The sequence below is a fragment of the Lactuca virosa genome, chromosome 5 (genome assembly GCF_052849685.1).
Source record: "Lactuca virosa cultivar CGN04683 chromosome 5, Lactuca_virosa_CGN04683_v6, whole genome shotgun sequence".
Taxonomy (NCBI): Eukaryota; Viridiplantae; Streptophyta; class Magnoliopsida; order Asterales; family Asteraceae; genus Lactuca; species Lactuca virosa.
Genome location: NC_136430.1, coordinates 179,796,671 through 179,815,446, shown reverse-complemented (window position 1 = coordinate 179,815,446; position 18,776 = coordinate 179,796,671). Strand labels below are relative to the sequence as shown.

The window sequence follows — 18,776 nt, the reverse complement described above, 5'->3', positions numbered from 1 at the left end:
AGGGCATCTACTAGCACATTGGCCTTGTCGGGGTGATAACGAATCTCACATTCGTAATCATTTAGTAGCTCTACCCATGGTCGTTGTCTCATGTTGAGTTCTTTCTGATCAAAGATGTGTTGGAGGCTTTTGTGATCAGCAAAGACTGTGCATTTTGTACCGTACAGGTAATGGCTCCAGATCATTAGAGAAAAAACCGCTGCTCCCAGTTCAAGGTCATGTGTGGTATAGTTGACTTCATGATTCTTAAGCTGTCTCGAGGCATAGGATATAACCTTTCCTCACTGCATAAGAACGCAGCCCAGTCCTTGTTTGGACACATCGCAGTAAACTACAAAATCTTCTGTCCCTTCTCGGAGGGATAAGATCGGTGCGCTGCATGTCACATTTTTCTGGGTCAATGTGGTGAGTGGCTTAGCAATCTTTGAAAAGTTTTGAATGAATCTCCTTTAGTAGCCAGCGAGACCAAGAAACTGACGAATCTATGTTGGGGTTTGTGGGGTCGTCCAATTTTCGATAGCTTTGATCTTGGAGGGGTCAACATGTATCCCATCATTACTGACTACATGACCTAGGAACTCCACCTTTCGAATCTAGAATTCACATTTTGAGAACTTCACATACAATTTTCCTGCCCTTAAGGTTTCCAAAACTTGTCGCAAGTGTTGGTTGTGTTCTTCCTTACTCTGAGAATAGACTAGTATATCGTGAATGAAGACTATAATAAACTTGTCTAAGTAAGGTCGACACACTCGATTCATCATCTCCATGAATACTACGGGTGCATTCGTTAGACCAAAGGGCATTACTACAAATTCGTAGTGACCGTAGCGAGTTCTGAAAGCAGTCTTTGGAATATCGGCCTCCTGGACTCGTAGCTGATGGTATCCTGATCTCAAGTCAATCTTGGAGAAGAAACTAGCTCCTTGGAGTTGATCAAAGAGGTCATTTATCCGTGGTAAAGGGTATTGGTTTTTAACGGTAAGTTTGTTTAATTCTCGGTAGTCTATGCACATGCGAAACGATCCATCCTTCTTTTTCACGAACAAGACCGGTGCTCCCCAGGGTGAGAAGCTTGGTCTAATGAAGCCTTTACTAAGAATTTCGTTCAACTGGCTGGATAGTTCTTGCATTTCTAAAGGTGCAAGACGATATGGGGCTTTAGCTACAGGGATAGCTCCAAGGATCAAGTCGATTCGGAATTCGACTTGGCGTTCATGAGGAACTCCTGAGAGATCTTCAGGGAATACATCAGGGAAATCACAGAATTCAGGAATATCCTTGATGTTTTTCACTTCTTGTGTTTTATCAACTACGTGAGCTAAGAAGGCACAGTAATCTTTGCGAAGATACTTCTTGGCCTTGACACAAGAAATGATTTGAAGATTTGCACTAGGTTTGTCGCCATGGATAACAAGGGATTCACCATTTGGTAAATTGAGGTGAATGGCCTTTTCATAACATAGAATATCGGCACGATGAGGACTTAACCATTCCATGCCGATGATGATGTCAAAGCTTTTTATGGAGACCGGCATAAGGTCTATTTGGAAGGAATAACTGTTTAAAGTAAGTGTACACCTTATGTATATATCGTTTGTGCTCTCGGTCTTGCCATTACCCATCTCTATAGTGAACGTGTCTTTTAAGGACTGGGGATTTTTTTTAGAAGATGTTTAAATTCATGGCTCACAAAACTTTTCTCCGCACCACTATAGAAAAGAATGCATGCGTAAGAATTGTTGAGAAGAAATGTATCGGTAACCACGGTAGGATATGCCATCGCTTCTTCGTGGCCAATTGCTAAAACTCTTCCTGTGCCCCCAACATTCTTCGTCTTTGGGCAGTTTCTCTTGTAATGCCCGATTTCGCCACACTCATAACAAGCTTGACTGACTCTTGTGGCGAGGACTTGAGATATGGGATGTGCTGGTGTTTTACAGAAGCAAGCAATATGCCCCTTCTTGTTTCAGTTTCTGCAGTGCATTTCCTTGCAAACTCCCGTGTGATGGAAGTTGCACTTATCGCACTTTGGCAAAGTTCCAGCATATCGACTCGGGTTTGCTGGAGTATCAGAAATAGTGGTAGATGGAGGAGTAGGAATAGCATTTGGAACAATAGCAGTGTGTATTGCCAAAGTTTGTTGTTTCTTAGATGGCTCCTGTGATGACTGCCCATTTCGTTTATTCCAGAATTTCTATTTACCACCTCCTTCTTTGGGATTTTCAGGAACAGCTGGTATGGAATCTTGATTAACTCCATGATCTATTAATGTCTGTGCCAAACGTTTGGCACTATCAAAGGTAAGGGGATTGGCAGCTAGAACATTCCCTTGGGTCGGGGGAGTTAATCCCCATATATACCTTTCCACTTTCTTGCTCTCCGGGGTGACCATCCCGGAATACAGTAGAGCCAGGTCACTGAACCTATCAATGTAAGTAGTGATATCAGAACCTTTCATCTTCAGACCCCAGAGTTCCTGTTCTAGCTTTTGCATTTCGCCCTTCGGGCAGTATTTAGGTAGCATAAGTTCTTTCAAATCATTCCAACCCATATTGTTGGCTATCGGAAGAGTCAGGGATTTGACTTGGCTATTCCACCAAGTGAGAGCTCTATCTGTAAAGGTGCATGCTGCTAATTTCACTTTCCTAGACTCGGGTAATGCACAAATTTCGAATATTGATTCGATTTTCTCGAACCAACAAGTTAAAGCAATGACACCTCCCGTGCCATCAAAGGATCGAGGTTTAAAATTTGTGAAATCTTTGTATGAACATTCGTTCGGATGACTATCTCCATGATTAGAATGATGGGCACCACTACCTGCCCGTTGTTGCCACTGGCATTGATCTGTGTTATTGCCGATGCCACAGCGGCACCTACTGCTGCTTGAAAGACAGTAGCATCATATTGTGGAGGTGGCGGCGGTGGTGGATTTGGTGGATTGTTGTTCTTTCTGTTGGACTTTGTTGGAGGCATCTTTTGTCTATACTGTTTTAAGAAAATGGTGATAAGTACAATATCATGGGTCAGGTGAAATTGGATAAGACATATCTTAATTTATGAAGCAAGATATTTATGAAAATTGTAATAATTCCTAATGAAGTAAAATGCTTATCATTTTCATTGATATATTGTTTTGTACATGAAGTTGGGAGAATTTGACCTAGATATAGGTCTATATTACATCAACAAAAAGAGGAAATTAGACAGCATTACTACCTACGAATAGTGTATTCACTTAATCGTAGGATGGAGTTTTACATATAGTTAAAAGTAGTATATACATTCGAGATCCTAATTTATATCAGAATAGAAAATAGAAGTAGTGTAAACACTATTTGCGGCGAGTACGACTCCTAGGCTCTGCCACATGAGGTTCTGATTCCCTCAAACGCCTCTCCAGTGTAGTCTGACGCTCTTGGAGTGCTCTAATTTCAATTTGAGTAGCAATCATTTCTACATGAAGCATGTATGTGTGGTGCATGGTGTCACACCCCCGAACCAGACGGCGGAAACGTCCGAGGGATCGTGTGACTTAAATTGAAATATCATCACAATGAATATACATGAAACATAACATAAACATCACCATGTATTAATACATTACAACCGTCATTGTTCACATCGAGTACATTGTTTAAATTACATAATCCAAAACATAAATTGTTTATCAATTGACAACACACAAAAGACATTTCAGAAGCACGCTTGATAATTCTTCATTCTAACGGTTACCTGAGAACACAAGTTATTTTGAAAACGGTCAATATAAATAATGTTGGTGAGTTCATAAGCAGGTTTGATGTAAAAACATTTTGTATTGTTTGTAAAACCCAGAAAATCCGATATTTTCTGAAACGAAAACTGTTTACGAAAAAGGTGTGATGATCCATAAGTACACGTGTATATGATTTCAAAACATGTAAAAGTGAAATGCCTTTCATAAAAGTTTCTTTCATTATAGTTGTTGTAAGTAAAAGTGAATAATGTTGTTCCCCAGGAAAACCCGATGTTTTCTGATATAAATACTATGATAGTTTTGTATTATTGTATCGTCACAGCGTATGAATATGATTTCCCATGCTTACTTAGATGGTAATGGATCTCTATGTGAGTCGTTATAACCATGCATAATAATGACTAATTCGCCTGTCCTGACATTGTATCGAATGCCGGTCTTGAATTAAGATTTTGTCACGCTAGACTGGCCGAGTCTAATTGTAGCGAACAGCTCAGGTGTGGGGGAGTCACCCCCGTATAGATCTATACACAAACTCTCGCTCTCCCTCCAGGAGACTTTGATTATAACTACAGACTACGACCGACACTTATTGTTGTCACCCGTTATTTCTCACTAATCCAAATGAAATTGAATAATATTGTTTTACAACCCGATTTATGTTTACTTGAATATAAGGAAGGCCTAACAGACAAAGAAAAGAGGACAACGGAGGCCCACTAACTTTGTATGTTAATACAGGCTGTCGAGTATGCTATGGACATGTTATAGCCCATTGAGCACATGCTGTATATTTAGGACCATATTTGCAATGTAAATGGGCCACTAAGGCCCAATAGCATATTGAAACTAATAAAGGCCCGTCGGGCATGTAATTGGGTCACCGGAAGCCCAATAAACATGTGTGAATATATTGGGCCCAATAATCATGATATTGGGCCACAAAGACCGAATAGCACGAACAGAAGATTTTTAGCCCAATCATTGAATCATTTATAGTTTATCGATTTTAAGTTCGTAGTGTAGGTATTTGTTGTAAGCTAAATGTTTATTCGAAGTGTTAAAATACTTTGACATTTGATTTATAACGAAGCTTTGGTTAAACATATATATATATATATATATATATATATATATATATATATATATATATATATATATATTTAAAACCCATGCGTTATAAACTTCATATTTTTAACCCTATAATTTAATATTTGCCTATTTGGCCCAAAAACATTTAGTTTGACCATTTCAGCCCCTTTAACTGTAAAAATGGCACTTTTAGTCCCTTTTTATGAAAATTGACATTTTTGGTCCTTAAACCATTTTTCTTGACATTTTAGACCCAAACTTTATTTAAATAATAATTTCACCCCAAAACTATTGTATTTGCCATTTCCAGCCCTTATTTGTAAAAAGTTTACATTTTAGGCTCAAATTCCGTAAGTTTTACAATTTTGACCCCAAAATCAAAAACTTTGCATTTTTAGTCAAATGTTTGCATCGAAGTCATTTTCAGCCCCTAAAATAGTTTATTCACGTTTTAGACTCATATTTTGATAAGTTTACCACTTCAGCCCCCTAAACTCCCTTTTTTCGCAACATTGGGCCCTAAAACCCATGAGGCCCAAATGTAAGCCCAATAAGCTACGATTTATGTTTTTGACCCCTAGAAAAGTGTTATTTTCATAAAAGTCAGATTTTTATGTAAATAATACTATTTTATCCTTATAAAACCGAAAATATCATATTTTACCCAAATCTTTGTTATTTTTGCAAAAATGACACTTATAAGGATTTTTGACTTTGTTTTCACTTCTTGAGCCTAAAGACTCTTAGATCTTTGAAATAAGTTGTTTATTATGTTATTTGTTTATGTATCCTTCACACTTTAGCCATAGATTTCAAGATTTAGCAAATAATATCATATTTTCACAACATAAACCAAAGAAATCACATATAACAAGCATACACACATAGATCAACACATAGTACTTGTATTCTTCCCCAAAAACAAGTAAAAATCGAAAACAAGGGGGTATGAACTCACCTTGCTTAGTTGTTCTCGGTTTTGAAGTAGAAATGGAAGAAGATGATGTGATTTTTGGCTTTTATAAACTCTCCTTGTGTAGATCTCGAGTTCAATGGAGTATAAAGATTTGATGATCTAGTGAAAGATCCTCTAGAATGCACCTTAGTTCTTCGAAAATTTGGATGTAGAAGAGAAGGTTCTTGAGAGTGTTTGAAGTGTAAGTTTGAAGATGTGTGTGTGTGTTTGTTTCTTGTTCTCGGCCGAAGGAAGAAAAGAGAGGGAGAAGAGAGATGAAGATGTGATAGGTGCATAGATGTCTGAGATTTGCTATTTGTTTAGGGGGTATTTGCATGGAGAACCACCATGAGATTATGAGGTGGCACCATAATATCTTCCATATTAGTTTTTTTTTAACCATGGGCCGAGAATGGGCTCCATGAATGAAGGAAAGAATGGTTTCGGCTCAACTCTTGGCTTTGATCGAAATTCATGGGCCCAAACTTATTTTTTTCAGCCCATTGGGCCCTTAGGTTAGTTCACGGCCCAATTTGTATAAAAGAATGGATTTATGGCCCATTAGGGCTAATTAGATTTGTTATGTCCAACAAGGTTAATTAGGCTAGTTATGGCCCAATAAGGCTTATTGGAGTAGTTTATTCCATTTTAGGCCCAATATGGCCCAAAATGTCAAATCTTATGAAGGTGGGTTGAATTAGAGCCTAATTAAGAGTTCTAAGCCCAAACTAGTCAAATTGGAGACTTATAGGTCCATTAGGCCCAATAAGAAATCCTAGTTCATATTGGACTTAAACCGAGATTTTTAGGGCTTCCAATCCTTTGTTAACTATTTGAAGTGTTTATATTGAGTGTTTGATGGAATTTTGTTGTCATTGAATAAACATCATGCATTGCATTCAAGTTTTGGTTATAATTTTGTCATTGTTAATGTTTACAAAAGCATAGAATTTTCCTGGTTCTGACACCTGGTTTCATCGTGATCTCCGTCTAGACGATGAATATTTACGGCGTTTTCTTAGGAGGCAGTAGTGACTTCTAGAATTCGGTTGATCGATATCCGAGATTGATCAACCTGACGAGAAATGCAACGTACTATAACAGGGAGGGCCCTGTCAGCCGATCCTCCATTACTGATGTCATAAAAGTCTTTGTTCATACCAAATGGAGGGTGTTGTCCTTGTTGGTGGCTCCACCTGTGTAGTTCTTCACCCCATGCTGGGGTCAGACCTTGAAAATGTTGTCTGACTGTTGGGTGTTGTACTCCTTGCCATGGATTATATACCTCTGGTTCCAAGTCTGTGCCATCTGAACTATCCTCCTCGAGATCCTCTTTAGGATCATCTTCTACCCAACCATTATTCCCTTGGTTAGGGAAGTAGGGATCTCCAGGTGGAGGATATCCTGCCATAAAGTCTATACGAGGAATTTAAAGGTAAATTGCATAGAAATAATGTAGTTTTACAAAATACTTCTATAGTATTTTAATTTTGTGTTCTGTTCTAGAGTTCTTCTGTACGAGTAGAGTTTGGTAAGTTTTAGACTTGTCACAACACTACCATCACTCCCAAACCCATGTTGATCATATCTCAAATAAATATAGTTGATCAGGCTATATTTATCCCATATATGATTACATAATTGTCCAGGTGTAACTGCAGTGTCCAACATCCAAATACTTTTATGTAGTTATTACTGTGATACTATTTCTGTAGGTTTGAGTGTTAGTATACTTCTTATAAAATACTTATATTTTAAAAGTATACTTGTAGTCAGAGAACTCCGGCCCCATTGTATTTATAGTTGTATATCTTTTATGATTGATATATTGAGTTCACTATAAACAATGCTCTGATATCAATCTCTCACACCCCCAAACCGGTACGGCGGAAACATTCGGGGGTGGATGACTTCATGTGTAGTATCACAACAATCCACAATAGTAATCAAAGTACAACATTCATTACATTGATAAAATATAACATTACATTCGTGTTCAAATCATTGTACATTTGACACCAAAAAGTATAATTAAAAGACATAATTATATGAAACTCTGTCTTCCTAAAAACTTGTGGGTACCTGTTTATCGATTTCCTGAAAATACAAGTAGTTTTGAAAAGAGTGTCAACAATTAAGTTGGTGAGTTCATAAGCATGTTTGTAATAGAAATTTGTTATTTGTTCCTTTGAAAAATGCAAGTATGTTTTCCCCAGAAAATCCTATATTTTCTGTTGTATATGTATTTGTGTTCTGAAATAGTATGATATAGTTTTAAATTCCCATAATACTATGAAAATTATGTTTTCTCTGTACTAGAATAGCATTCTGTATTTATACTTGTACGAAAGCTTGTGAAATTGTAAATATCTAGATTCACTAATTATAGTTTCATTTATATAAAACTATTTGAAGTTGTTTACTTATTCTTACACTAAATGCATTATTCAATACCAAATGGTGAGTTATCATAGCCATGCCTTATGACCTAAGTCTCGCCTAAAACACGACGTTCTTCAGGCGTCGAAATCTGATACGACAATTGTCACCACAGGTCTGCCGACCTAGCTGTTGCAAGCAACTCTGATTCGGGATTGTCAGTCCCGTACAGATCTATACACAAGGGTCATGCTCTCCCTCAAGGAGACTCTGGTTATAATTTTCAGGACTTTTGTTTTATACTTAAATAAGTACTTGAAGCGTGTCTCACAAATGCTATATTGATAGTTACGTGTAGAATAATGAAAAATATCTTTGTAATAGATATTTTGTAAATATCTCATAAATTATATTTAATAGAATTTAGATAGTTGTTTTCATAAGTTATTCTGAATATGAAAACAAATATGTAAGTTCCATCAACTGTATTGATAAGTATGCATGACTCATAAACTATACCTATTATAGTTTATATGTTTGTTTTTATATGAAATCCTGAACTGGTAAAATAGTATGTTTATTTTAGTAAAAATAACAATCGTAAACTATTTGAATAAATTTTGTTATTTATACAAGATTTACTTGTATTTTACTTGTATTTCCCCCCTAAAACATTATAAAAATAGTGAAAATATAGGGGTGTAAACTCACTTGATAGGTGATGATTCGGGCAGCGTTTCGTTTCTAGAAAGGAGTTTACTTGACGAAACTGGGAGTTTTTGATGAAAAGTCGGCTTCACGCGGGCAGAGTTTCAGCGAATAATTGAGGACTTCGGGGCTTGCTTCAGGTGGTAAGGAGGTTCCCGGGACTTCGGAGGGTTTAGAGAGGCTTAAATGATTGTTTAAGTGGAGAGAGGATTTGAAAAGTGTAAACAAAACCCGGAGGCCTCGCATCCTATTTATAGGAGGGGTCCGGTCCTCGGTACGCTGGGCATAATATTCATGTACACTGGGCGTACAACTGAAAACCTCAGTACGCTGGGCGTACGTCTTGTACGCGAGTCATACTAGTTTGAGTCTTATCCGATCTTCAGATGTGGCGAGGCTACGAGGTACGCGTCGACGCTACTCCGATTACACTGGGCGTAATCTTTTTGTACGCGGGGCGTAATTACTACCTGGCTTTGTACGTGTTGATTGAGCAAGATACGTGTCGCATGCGAAGAAAGAGGCGACGTGGTCAATTCGAGGCCTAGTTTCCGAGTACGCTGGACGTACTCTTCTTTGCATGGCGTACATCCTTCTTCCAAACTTCAAAAATTCATATCTTTCGCATACGAACTCCGTTTTTGACGTCCTTTATATCCACGCGTAGGTGAGACTACGCTCTACAACTTTCGTTTAGACTCTGTTGGCTAATTTTTACTTTATTTTGAAAGTTATATTTTTAATAGGCCGGTACAGGAAAAGTCCGTTAAAATTTCATAACTTCTTTATCTGACGTTCGTTTTCGTATGTCTTTTTACTGTTGGATTTTTTTTGATAAGATCTCTAATTCTCGTTTAGGTTGTTTTGGCCAAAAGTTGCTCGATCTAAATTTTGAGTTTCGGGATGCGTACTGTTGTATCGAAACTTAGAAAAATCATAACTTCTTCATACGAAGTCAGATTTAGACGTTCTTTTTATGGACAGTCTCTGTTTAACGTATACTATAACTTTGATTTAGATAGTTAAGGCTGAAAAGTATTTTATGGAAAACTTTTTTTTTACGTTAAACAGTGTTTTGACGGTTTTGTCGCGGATTTTCGATAAGTCATAACTTCTTCGTTATAACTCGGATTTGGGCGTTCTTTATATTTTTGGAATCCTTGACACGATCTCTACCACTATATTCATCCCAAACAAGTTTATTTAACATTTGATTTTTGAGGGTCAATTATGTAAATGCATATAGTATACAAAACTTTATCTTTATTATTTTAAAAAGAACTACAAATTGATCTATACTATTACATTGATTCGAAATAACGGGTTGTTACACAGAGAGCCCATCAAGGCCCAAGTCCAACTAGTCCAAAAGTGGCCCAATCCTGAAGCCCAAAATGCCAAAAGCCCAATAGAGAGCGTACGTGGGGCGTACTCCTCTGGTACGTTGGGCGTACTTCCATTTTGCGTTGAGCACCATTGGGGTGGTTGACTCAGTACGCTGGGCGTACAAAAATTATGTGGGGCGTACGCAAGGTTTCACCAAAACTCTAATAAGTGCTTAATGGCTTAAGCACTTAAGCCCAAACTTCAGATCCATTGACCAAATATGCCTAAGAATCATAAAGTCTCGAACTTTAACACTTTGGACGTCCAGAAAGTTATTAACACAAGCTCTTAATCCATTAAGACCTTCTTACTCCATGTATGAGACACATTTAGTATTGGGACATCAATTTTATCACTTAGGACCTCTTCAAGGGTCTGAAAGGACAACTCATCTCGTCCAACTCATATCATGCACCAACTTGGGACTTTTAGGAGAAGAAATGGTTCCATAAAGCTAGAATGGCAAGATCTATATCATAAAAGCATAAAGTTTGAAACTTTTTACCTTCTGGAGCTTCTAGGGCACCAAACAAATTCAGATCTACAAGCTTGTTCTTCTTCTCCAACTTCTTGATGCAACACCTTCTTCTCCAACTACTTAAAATACACTCTATAAGCTCACACACTCAAGGAAAGGATTGGGGTTTGGGGAAAACAATTCTAAACTGTGGAGGCGGAGGTAAGGGAGGGTTACGACTCATGTCACACCCCCAAACCAGAACGGCGAAAACGTGCGGGGGCGGAGGACGTCATGTTCAATATCATAACAATGCACAATAGTAAAACAAGCAACAACATCATCAATTGCATTAATAATATAGTTAATACAAGTGTGTTCTGAATGTATTTTTAAGACACCAAAAATGTATATATCAAAATAAAAGACGAGTCTTGAACATGCTCCGTCTTCTCAAAACCTGGTCCAGTACACCTGTCTACTGGTGACCTGAGAATACAAGTTATTTTGAAAGAGTAGATCAGCATTAAAGCTGGTGAGTTCATAAGTATTTTAGTGTCAAGTGCTTGCTTAAGTTTGAAAATGTTTGTAAGTGTTTGATGTAAATGTTTGTATACTTCCTAGAAAATCCTATATTTTCTACTAAACTGGAAAGTAGTCTTCTACCAAGACTCGATTGTTTTGTATGTTTGTTCTTTTGTAAAAGTGAGTGTTTTCTCAAGTTTATGACTATCATTACTAGAAAATAGATTACATTACCTTTTATGTGAGAATATCACTATATGAATGTAATGGGAAAATGAAAGTGTACAGTAATGTTGTATAAAGTAACTACTAAAGCACTAACTACCTTAAAGCCAATTTGTTAATTAAGGTTAAAATGTGATGTGGTTATAACCATACTGATTGACGAGTATTTAACACGACGACCTGCTGGCGTCGAAACTGATGTGACATTTGTCACCCCTTGGCTTGTCTGCCTGACTGTAGCTAACAGTTGGGATGTGGGATTGTCAGTCCCGTATAGATCTATACACAAAATGCCTGCTCTCTCTCCAGGAGACTCTGGTTACAAAACGCGACATAAAAAGTATATTGCTATGCCGTGAAGTAGTGGTTTCACATTAATGTTATCTTGTTCTTGTAAATGGATGTATTTTCCTTTATGTTCTTGTTATTGTATGTTTCTTCCCGTTCTAGTAATATTATGTTTCTTCCTGTTCTAGTTATAGTATGTTTGAACTAACTCATGTATAAAATGACTCATGTAAGAACTAACTCATGTAAGTACTAATTCATGTAAGTTTCATTGTTCTAGAAATAGTAAGTAGTAACCTTCTAAACTATACCTATTATAGTTTCCTAGTAAGCTCTGTAATTGAATGACTGATCATGTTTGTACACATTTGCTACCCAAAGGTATTGAACTGATTAGAAGTACTTTTATATATACATACATATACATAATATATAACTAAGATTTAAACGACATTCGGACAAACAACCGATACCCTAAGTCCACATCCAAACAAGGAAAAGGAAATAAAGCGAATTATCAATCCTAAGCCCTTTAAACCTTATTTATATAACTATATGTATATAGACATGATTTTGACAATATATAAGTTTAAAAGAGTTTTGTAAAACAATCTAAAGAGTTTATCATGTAAAAAGAGTTTTAACCATTTGAATGATTATTGATGATTTGATGTCAGTTTATAAAAGGATTTGAAACAGTTTGTTTGGTAACACGGTTTTGAAGTATAAGGAATCTCTTGGTTTAATAGTTATAAATCACATGTGATTGATTTTCCAACTATATTGTTTTCTACTTGTATTCCCCCCCCCCCCCCCATAAAAGCATTTAAAATCATTAAAAGGTAAATTTAGGGGTATGAACTCACCTGTAGTGAGTGATTCGAATGAAAGATCGATATAGGATGCTAAGAATGCCAAGTGAAGTCTTGAGCACAAACAGATCCTATTAAGCATATAATGACACATATATGTATATAATTAGTGTATATAACAACTAACATGCTAAGGTAAACAACCTTAGGAACTAGAAAACACTTGTAATGAAGTGTTACAATCACATATGATTGATTGAAGGGAGTTCACGGCCACACAAGGAAGTGTTCACGGCCTTAGGAGTGTTCACGACCAAGAACACTTGAAGTGTTCACGGCCCAAGCTTGGTCTTAAGAAGGGTTTACGGCCATGGAAGGAGGGTTCACGACCATACTTGCATTTATGAAGTGTTCACGGCCCAATGAAGGGTTCACGGCCGTGAACTCTTGAAGATTCATGCATTTAGGTGTTTGTTTCACACTTCTTAGTATCTAATCCTAAGTGTACAAGGCTTATAAACTCATAGAATAACCCTTAGCAAGGCTAAAAGGTAACAGATACAATTCTGACTTTTGATTGAATTGGTTGACTTTACAAGATAGAAATTTCGGGTTGTTACAGCTCATAAGGATGTTTATATAGCACTCGAACCCTAAATACTAGGGTTTCCTCCTGATGTGAATACGCTTAGCGTACACAAGTGTACGCCCGGCGTACTAAGGCGCGCCTAGTACGCTTAGTGTACCTTATGTACGCTTAGCGTACCTTATGTACGCTTAGCATACTAGCCCTGTTCTCAAAGTTGCAACTTTAGCCTTTAGGCTTCTCATGGGTCGACTCTTCTAACCCCAGGGACTACAAATGAAAAAATAATAATAGAAGAGAGGATTCAGAAATACCTGCAAAATCTCGGGATGTGACAAAATGACTGCAACATTATATGGGAACTCTCATTTAATTAAGTTGAGTATTTAATTAATATACTAATAAAAATCCTATAGTGCCCTTAGAGAATGATTGGTCCGCAATCATTCTTGCGTTCTCAACCTTGTTACGTTCTCAATATAACATCTCGATATATATGGCAATATCAAGAGTCTCAAGGTGGAAAAGAAAACATGATAAATCTTATAAGGGTAATGAGAAACGACATTTTATGACGTTTTTTTTCATTCAATGTGAGAGGAAATGTCGCATCATTAAAGGTAAGCTATGGTGATGTTTAATTGTGTTGACTATAACCCACAAAAACTGTTACTATATGTAAAAATCGTCACCATTGTGTACTACTTTTTGTAGTTTTTCAATCATTTTTTGATAATTGTCACCATAAACTACTTCCCCTCACAAGTTGTTTTGTTTTCATGACTATTGTTGACTTTTAGTGAGACATGATAGATTAAAGTGTGACCATAAACTACTTTTAGTCGCGTTTTTTCATTTCTCATTACTATTGTTGACTTTTATTGACATGTAATATGTTAAACCATGACCATAAACTACTATTAGTCACATGTTTTTTAGTTTGTCATGACTATTGTTGAATTTTAGTGACACGTAATATATTAAAACGTGACCATAAACTATTATCAATCACATGTTTTTTCATTTGTCATGACTATTATTTACTTTTAGTGACATAATATATTAAACCGTGACCATAGAAAATTTTTAGTCACACATTTTGTTTGTTTTTCATGACTATTATTGAGTTTTAGTGACACATAAAAGATTAAGGTGTTACTATTGTTGATATTTAATAACATTTTTTTTGTTTTTCATGTCTATTGTTAAACAACTTAAAATCATTTACATGCAAAATATTGACCAATTAACATCATGTACATTACTCTGATAAACAAGTTAAATTAATAAACAAAATACAACATTCACATTCACATATAGAAAGTATGTTTACAATAACAATTTGATAAATCATTATAAGAAGTCATCATCTCCAACTGTCAAGCCACCACGTGTACAAATGCAACATTACCAATGGACTCAAGTTCATATACACCATCCTCATTAGTCCCTTTAATAAACACATCTACATGAATAGAAAAAAAAAATCATCAATTCACATAATAAACATTTTTTACCTTTTACAAATAATACATACAACATACTTTATCTTTTACACATCATCACTTCTTAAAGAAAAGAAATCATCTCTTTTAACGAATATAGGCAACATACTTAATCATTTACACATAATAGCAATATACTTACATTTTATACTCAAAACAACAACCTACTTTCTAACTCTTTTCCCAAAGAATCATAAGCAAAAGCACAAAAAAGGAAAGTTTCTTACTATCAATCACTTGCTCTGTTTGTACAAATACCAAAGTCGGCATTAATGAAAACAAGGTACATAACAACTAACAATAGAAGATATAAAGAATTTCCAATGAGTTATATACCTTCACCCTTCCTTGTGGTCTTTATACCCAGAACCCATCCGTAAACGTGAAACATGTTGAAATAAGAAGAAAAAATGTTAAGAGAGTTGATTGAGCATCATTAAATTTGATTCTTAATAACTAATACTCCCTCCGTCTCAAAATTATGGTCCACGTTTGACTTTTTAAGTCTCTTTTGTTCAACTTTGACCTTAAATAATTTACTTTTTGTTATATAATTTTTTATGCAAGATATATGAATAGATTGCTTTTTAAAAGTATTTTCATTGTTATATGTTTCATCAAAAATTATATAACACAAATAAAGTTATTTATGGTCAAATTTGACATAGAAAAACTTCAAAAGTCAAACATGACCATAATCTGCTTTTATTCACACGTTTTTTCATTTTTCATGACTATTATTGACTTTTAATGACTCAAAATATATATTAAGTTGTGACTATTGTTGACATTTAATAGCACTTCTTTCGTTTTTCATGACTGTTGCTGAACAACTTAAAATCATTTACATGCCAAATATTAACCAATTAACATCATGTATGTTACTCTAATAAACAAGTTAAATTAATAAACAAAATACAACTTTCACATTCACATATAGAATGTATGTTTACAGCAACAATTTGATAAATCATTACAAGAAGTTGTCATCTCCAAATGTCAACCCATCACGTGTACAAATGCAACATTACCATTGGACTCAAGCTCATATACACCATACCCATTATTCCCTTAAATAAATGCATCTGCACGAATAGAAAAAAACAAATCATCAATTCATATAAGAAACATATTTTATCTTTTACACATACTATAGACAACATACTTTATCTTTTACACATCATCACTTCATAAAGAAAAGAAATTGTGTCTTTTAAAGAATATAGGCAACATACTTGCTAACTCTTTTCCAAAAGATTCAAAAGCAAAAGTACAAAATGGAAAGTTTCTTACCATCAATAAAAACAAGTTACATAACACCTAATAATAAAAGATATAAATAATTTCCAATGATTTATATACCTTCACCCTTCCTTGTGGTATTGATACCCAGAACCCATCCCTAAACCTGAAACATGTTGAAATAAGAAGAAAAAATGTTAATAGAGTTGATTGAACATAAACGAATTTTATTCGTAATAAATATTAAAAAAAATACATCTCATAAACATTAAAATGGATGTATGGATCATTTGCTTCAAAGGTCATTGATGTGAGTTCTTGTATAGAATTAGCTAAACCATACCACTCCACAAGCTGTTGCAAATGTAAGTCGTGGATGTAATTTGCATTTTCACACAAAACAAACAAAAATCAAGTTTTTTGAGTTTAAACAGGAAGTAAATCCAACCCATTATCCGGATTCATCAAGTAGAGATATTAAAAACACAAAAGTACCGGAGCAAGAGCATATCCACTTACTCATCTTTTTAAATTTACCAAATCATTATGAACAGATCCACCATAAGCTTGAGTTGCAAATGAAAGAATATGTTTACCACCATCAATGGAAATTCCAAGCTCAATCATGGTTTCATCTAAATTAGGGCTTAGAGATGAAAATCAGTAACATACTACCTGGAGTGGAATCGTGCTCAATGCAATTTCTGATCTCAAAAACGAAGTAGACCAAGGAACTGTTTGGGAACTAGGGGTGACGATTAAAATTTGCACAGGCTATGATGGATGTGTTTAAAATTTGACTGAACATTTGCAGATAAAACGCTTGAGTTGAAATCCGAAGGAGATGAGAGATTTGTACCTGGATTATATTGTTTCACCTTCTTGGCTCTAAAAACACCGTTTCTCTTTTTTTTTCAAAAGCCCTAAACATTAATACCACATAAACAGATTGCAAGGTACATTACAAAATTGTAGAAGAAGAAGCAAAATTGGAAGGAGATAAGAGATTTGTACCTGGAACTTGACTGGAATTGGTGGGTAGAGAGAGATAACGAAGCAGGATACACTGGGTAGGCAAAGTGGGGGTAATACGAGGGAGGCGGAGAGGAGGTAGCGCCAGTGAAGCGCTAGAGAGAGTCGAGAGAGCCCTTCAGTTAATGAAGATAATGTACAATTGTGCCTATATTTATCGTTTAACATGCCCTTCAGTTAAAATCTACAAGTCAAAGAAAGATTGACGATAAATATTCAGGTTTATGAATGTTTTGTCCGAAAGTTTATTTTGGTTGATTATTGGATTACCGACACATGGTGTTTTTATATTAGCACATTGTTCTACATGAATTGTGACTTTGCATTTTAAGTATATTTGTATTCTTTTTCTATTTCAAGGCAATGTGAGTTTTACAACATATTAGAGACACTTGAATGAATTTTGATAAGCATGCGAGAACTGCAACACATGCACAAACTTGCTATGGACGATTCAAATTTATTGGTAAATATCCATTAATTTTCAATCATTAATTGCCAGAAAGGCATAGTATTGAATATTTGTCGCAGTATATTTGTGAATTTGATATAAGTTTGAAAACTGGTGGTGGATTTATGAACTTACCAAATTAACTATGGGTAATGTAATAATTGTATAAGGCATATCTTGCATCTTTTGCATGGTACTACACTATGAGTAACGCGATGAAACCCTAGATTCCTTGTCGAATACGACATAACTTGCCACTAACGCTCCATATTCATCAACAAATAATCAGGGGATAATAATAATAAAAAGTGGTAAAAAATCAACACAATTGTAAGGGTGTTCTTCTACTACTAATCATTTTACCCGAAATCAACATCCAATACAATAACAATATGCAGGTTTTCTCACTACTACAAAATGAGTGTAATGCAAACTTTTGGAGACAACTTTTTAGTATAATTTGTAATTTGTAACGTCCCAAAAATACTAAGTAAAAGTTTCATTTTTAAACAACCCAAAATATTCATTCATTCATTCAAAGACAAACAAAATGTATCATATTGTCAAACATCAGAGTGAATCGTAAAAAGATAGTGCAAAATAAAGCTCCTGGGGGATGGGGGGATGCAGTGCTATCAAGCCGGAAACTCCCCTTTGGAACGAGAAGTACCTAAAACATTTAAAATATGAAACCGTGAGCATAATTATACTTAGTGAGCTTCCCAAAATACCACATACGAATACGGGCCTCACCTTACATACATAACGGGCATCGCCCAACATACATAACTGGCCTCGCCCATCATATCTCACCCAACGGGCCACGCCCAATAATAAAACGAGACTCATCCACCGAGCTTCGCCCAATAATATAACGGGTCTCATCAAACGTGCCTCGCCCAATAATATAACGGATCTCACCCAACGGACCTCGCCCAATAATACAACGGGTCTCACCCAATGGGCCTTGCCCAATAGTATAACAGGTCTCACCCAATAGGTAGAGGCATAATGGAGGCAGAGACTGCAGTGGTAGGGTGGAGGTGTTAGTGTTGGTGCTGCTGATGGCAGTGTTGCTCGAGATTGTAATCGTGTATGGGGAGCATTGTAGGTTGTAGACGACGTGTATGTGGGTTGGAGTCGGAGGTAGTGTAGGGCAATGCTGGAGGTAGTGTGTGGAATCATTGGCAATTGTTTCGTTCCAGGGTAGAAGCAAAAACAGATCAGTCATCGATTAGGGTGTGTTAAGGCGATTATGAGGGAAAGCCAAAAGAAAGGGGGAGAATTTGGGACTTTTGAAAATTTTAGGAAATTTGGAGGCTTTCAATATTTTTAGGAATTTGGGTGGTTGAAAACATACAATTTGAAGAGATAGAAAAAATTAACTTCCT

At 35.9% G+C, this 18,776-nt stretch overlaps 1 long non-coding RNA gene across 1 annotated transcript; it reads right to left on the bottom strand.

The window, feature by feature from the left end:
- Positions 1–15,563: 15,563 nt before the first annotated feature.
- On the bottom strand, positions 15,564–17,080 carry LOC145116788 (uncharacterized). The gene is made up of 4 exons (XR_013712306.1): positions 16,917–17,080; positions 16,762–16,825; positions 16,023–16,068; positions 15,564–15,745 (listed from the first exon to the last, which is right to left on the bottom strand). It is a non-coding gene; the product is annotated as an uncharacterized LOC145116788 (long non-coding RNA).
- Between the last annotated feature and the right edge of the window lie 1,696 nt (positions 17,081–18,776).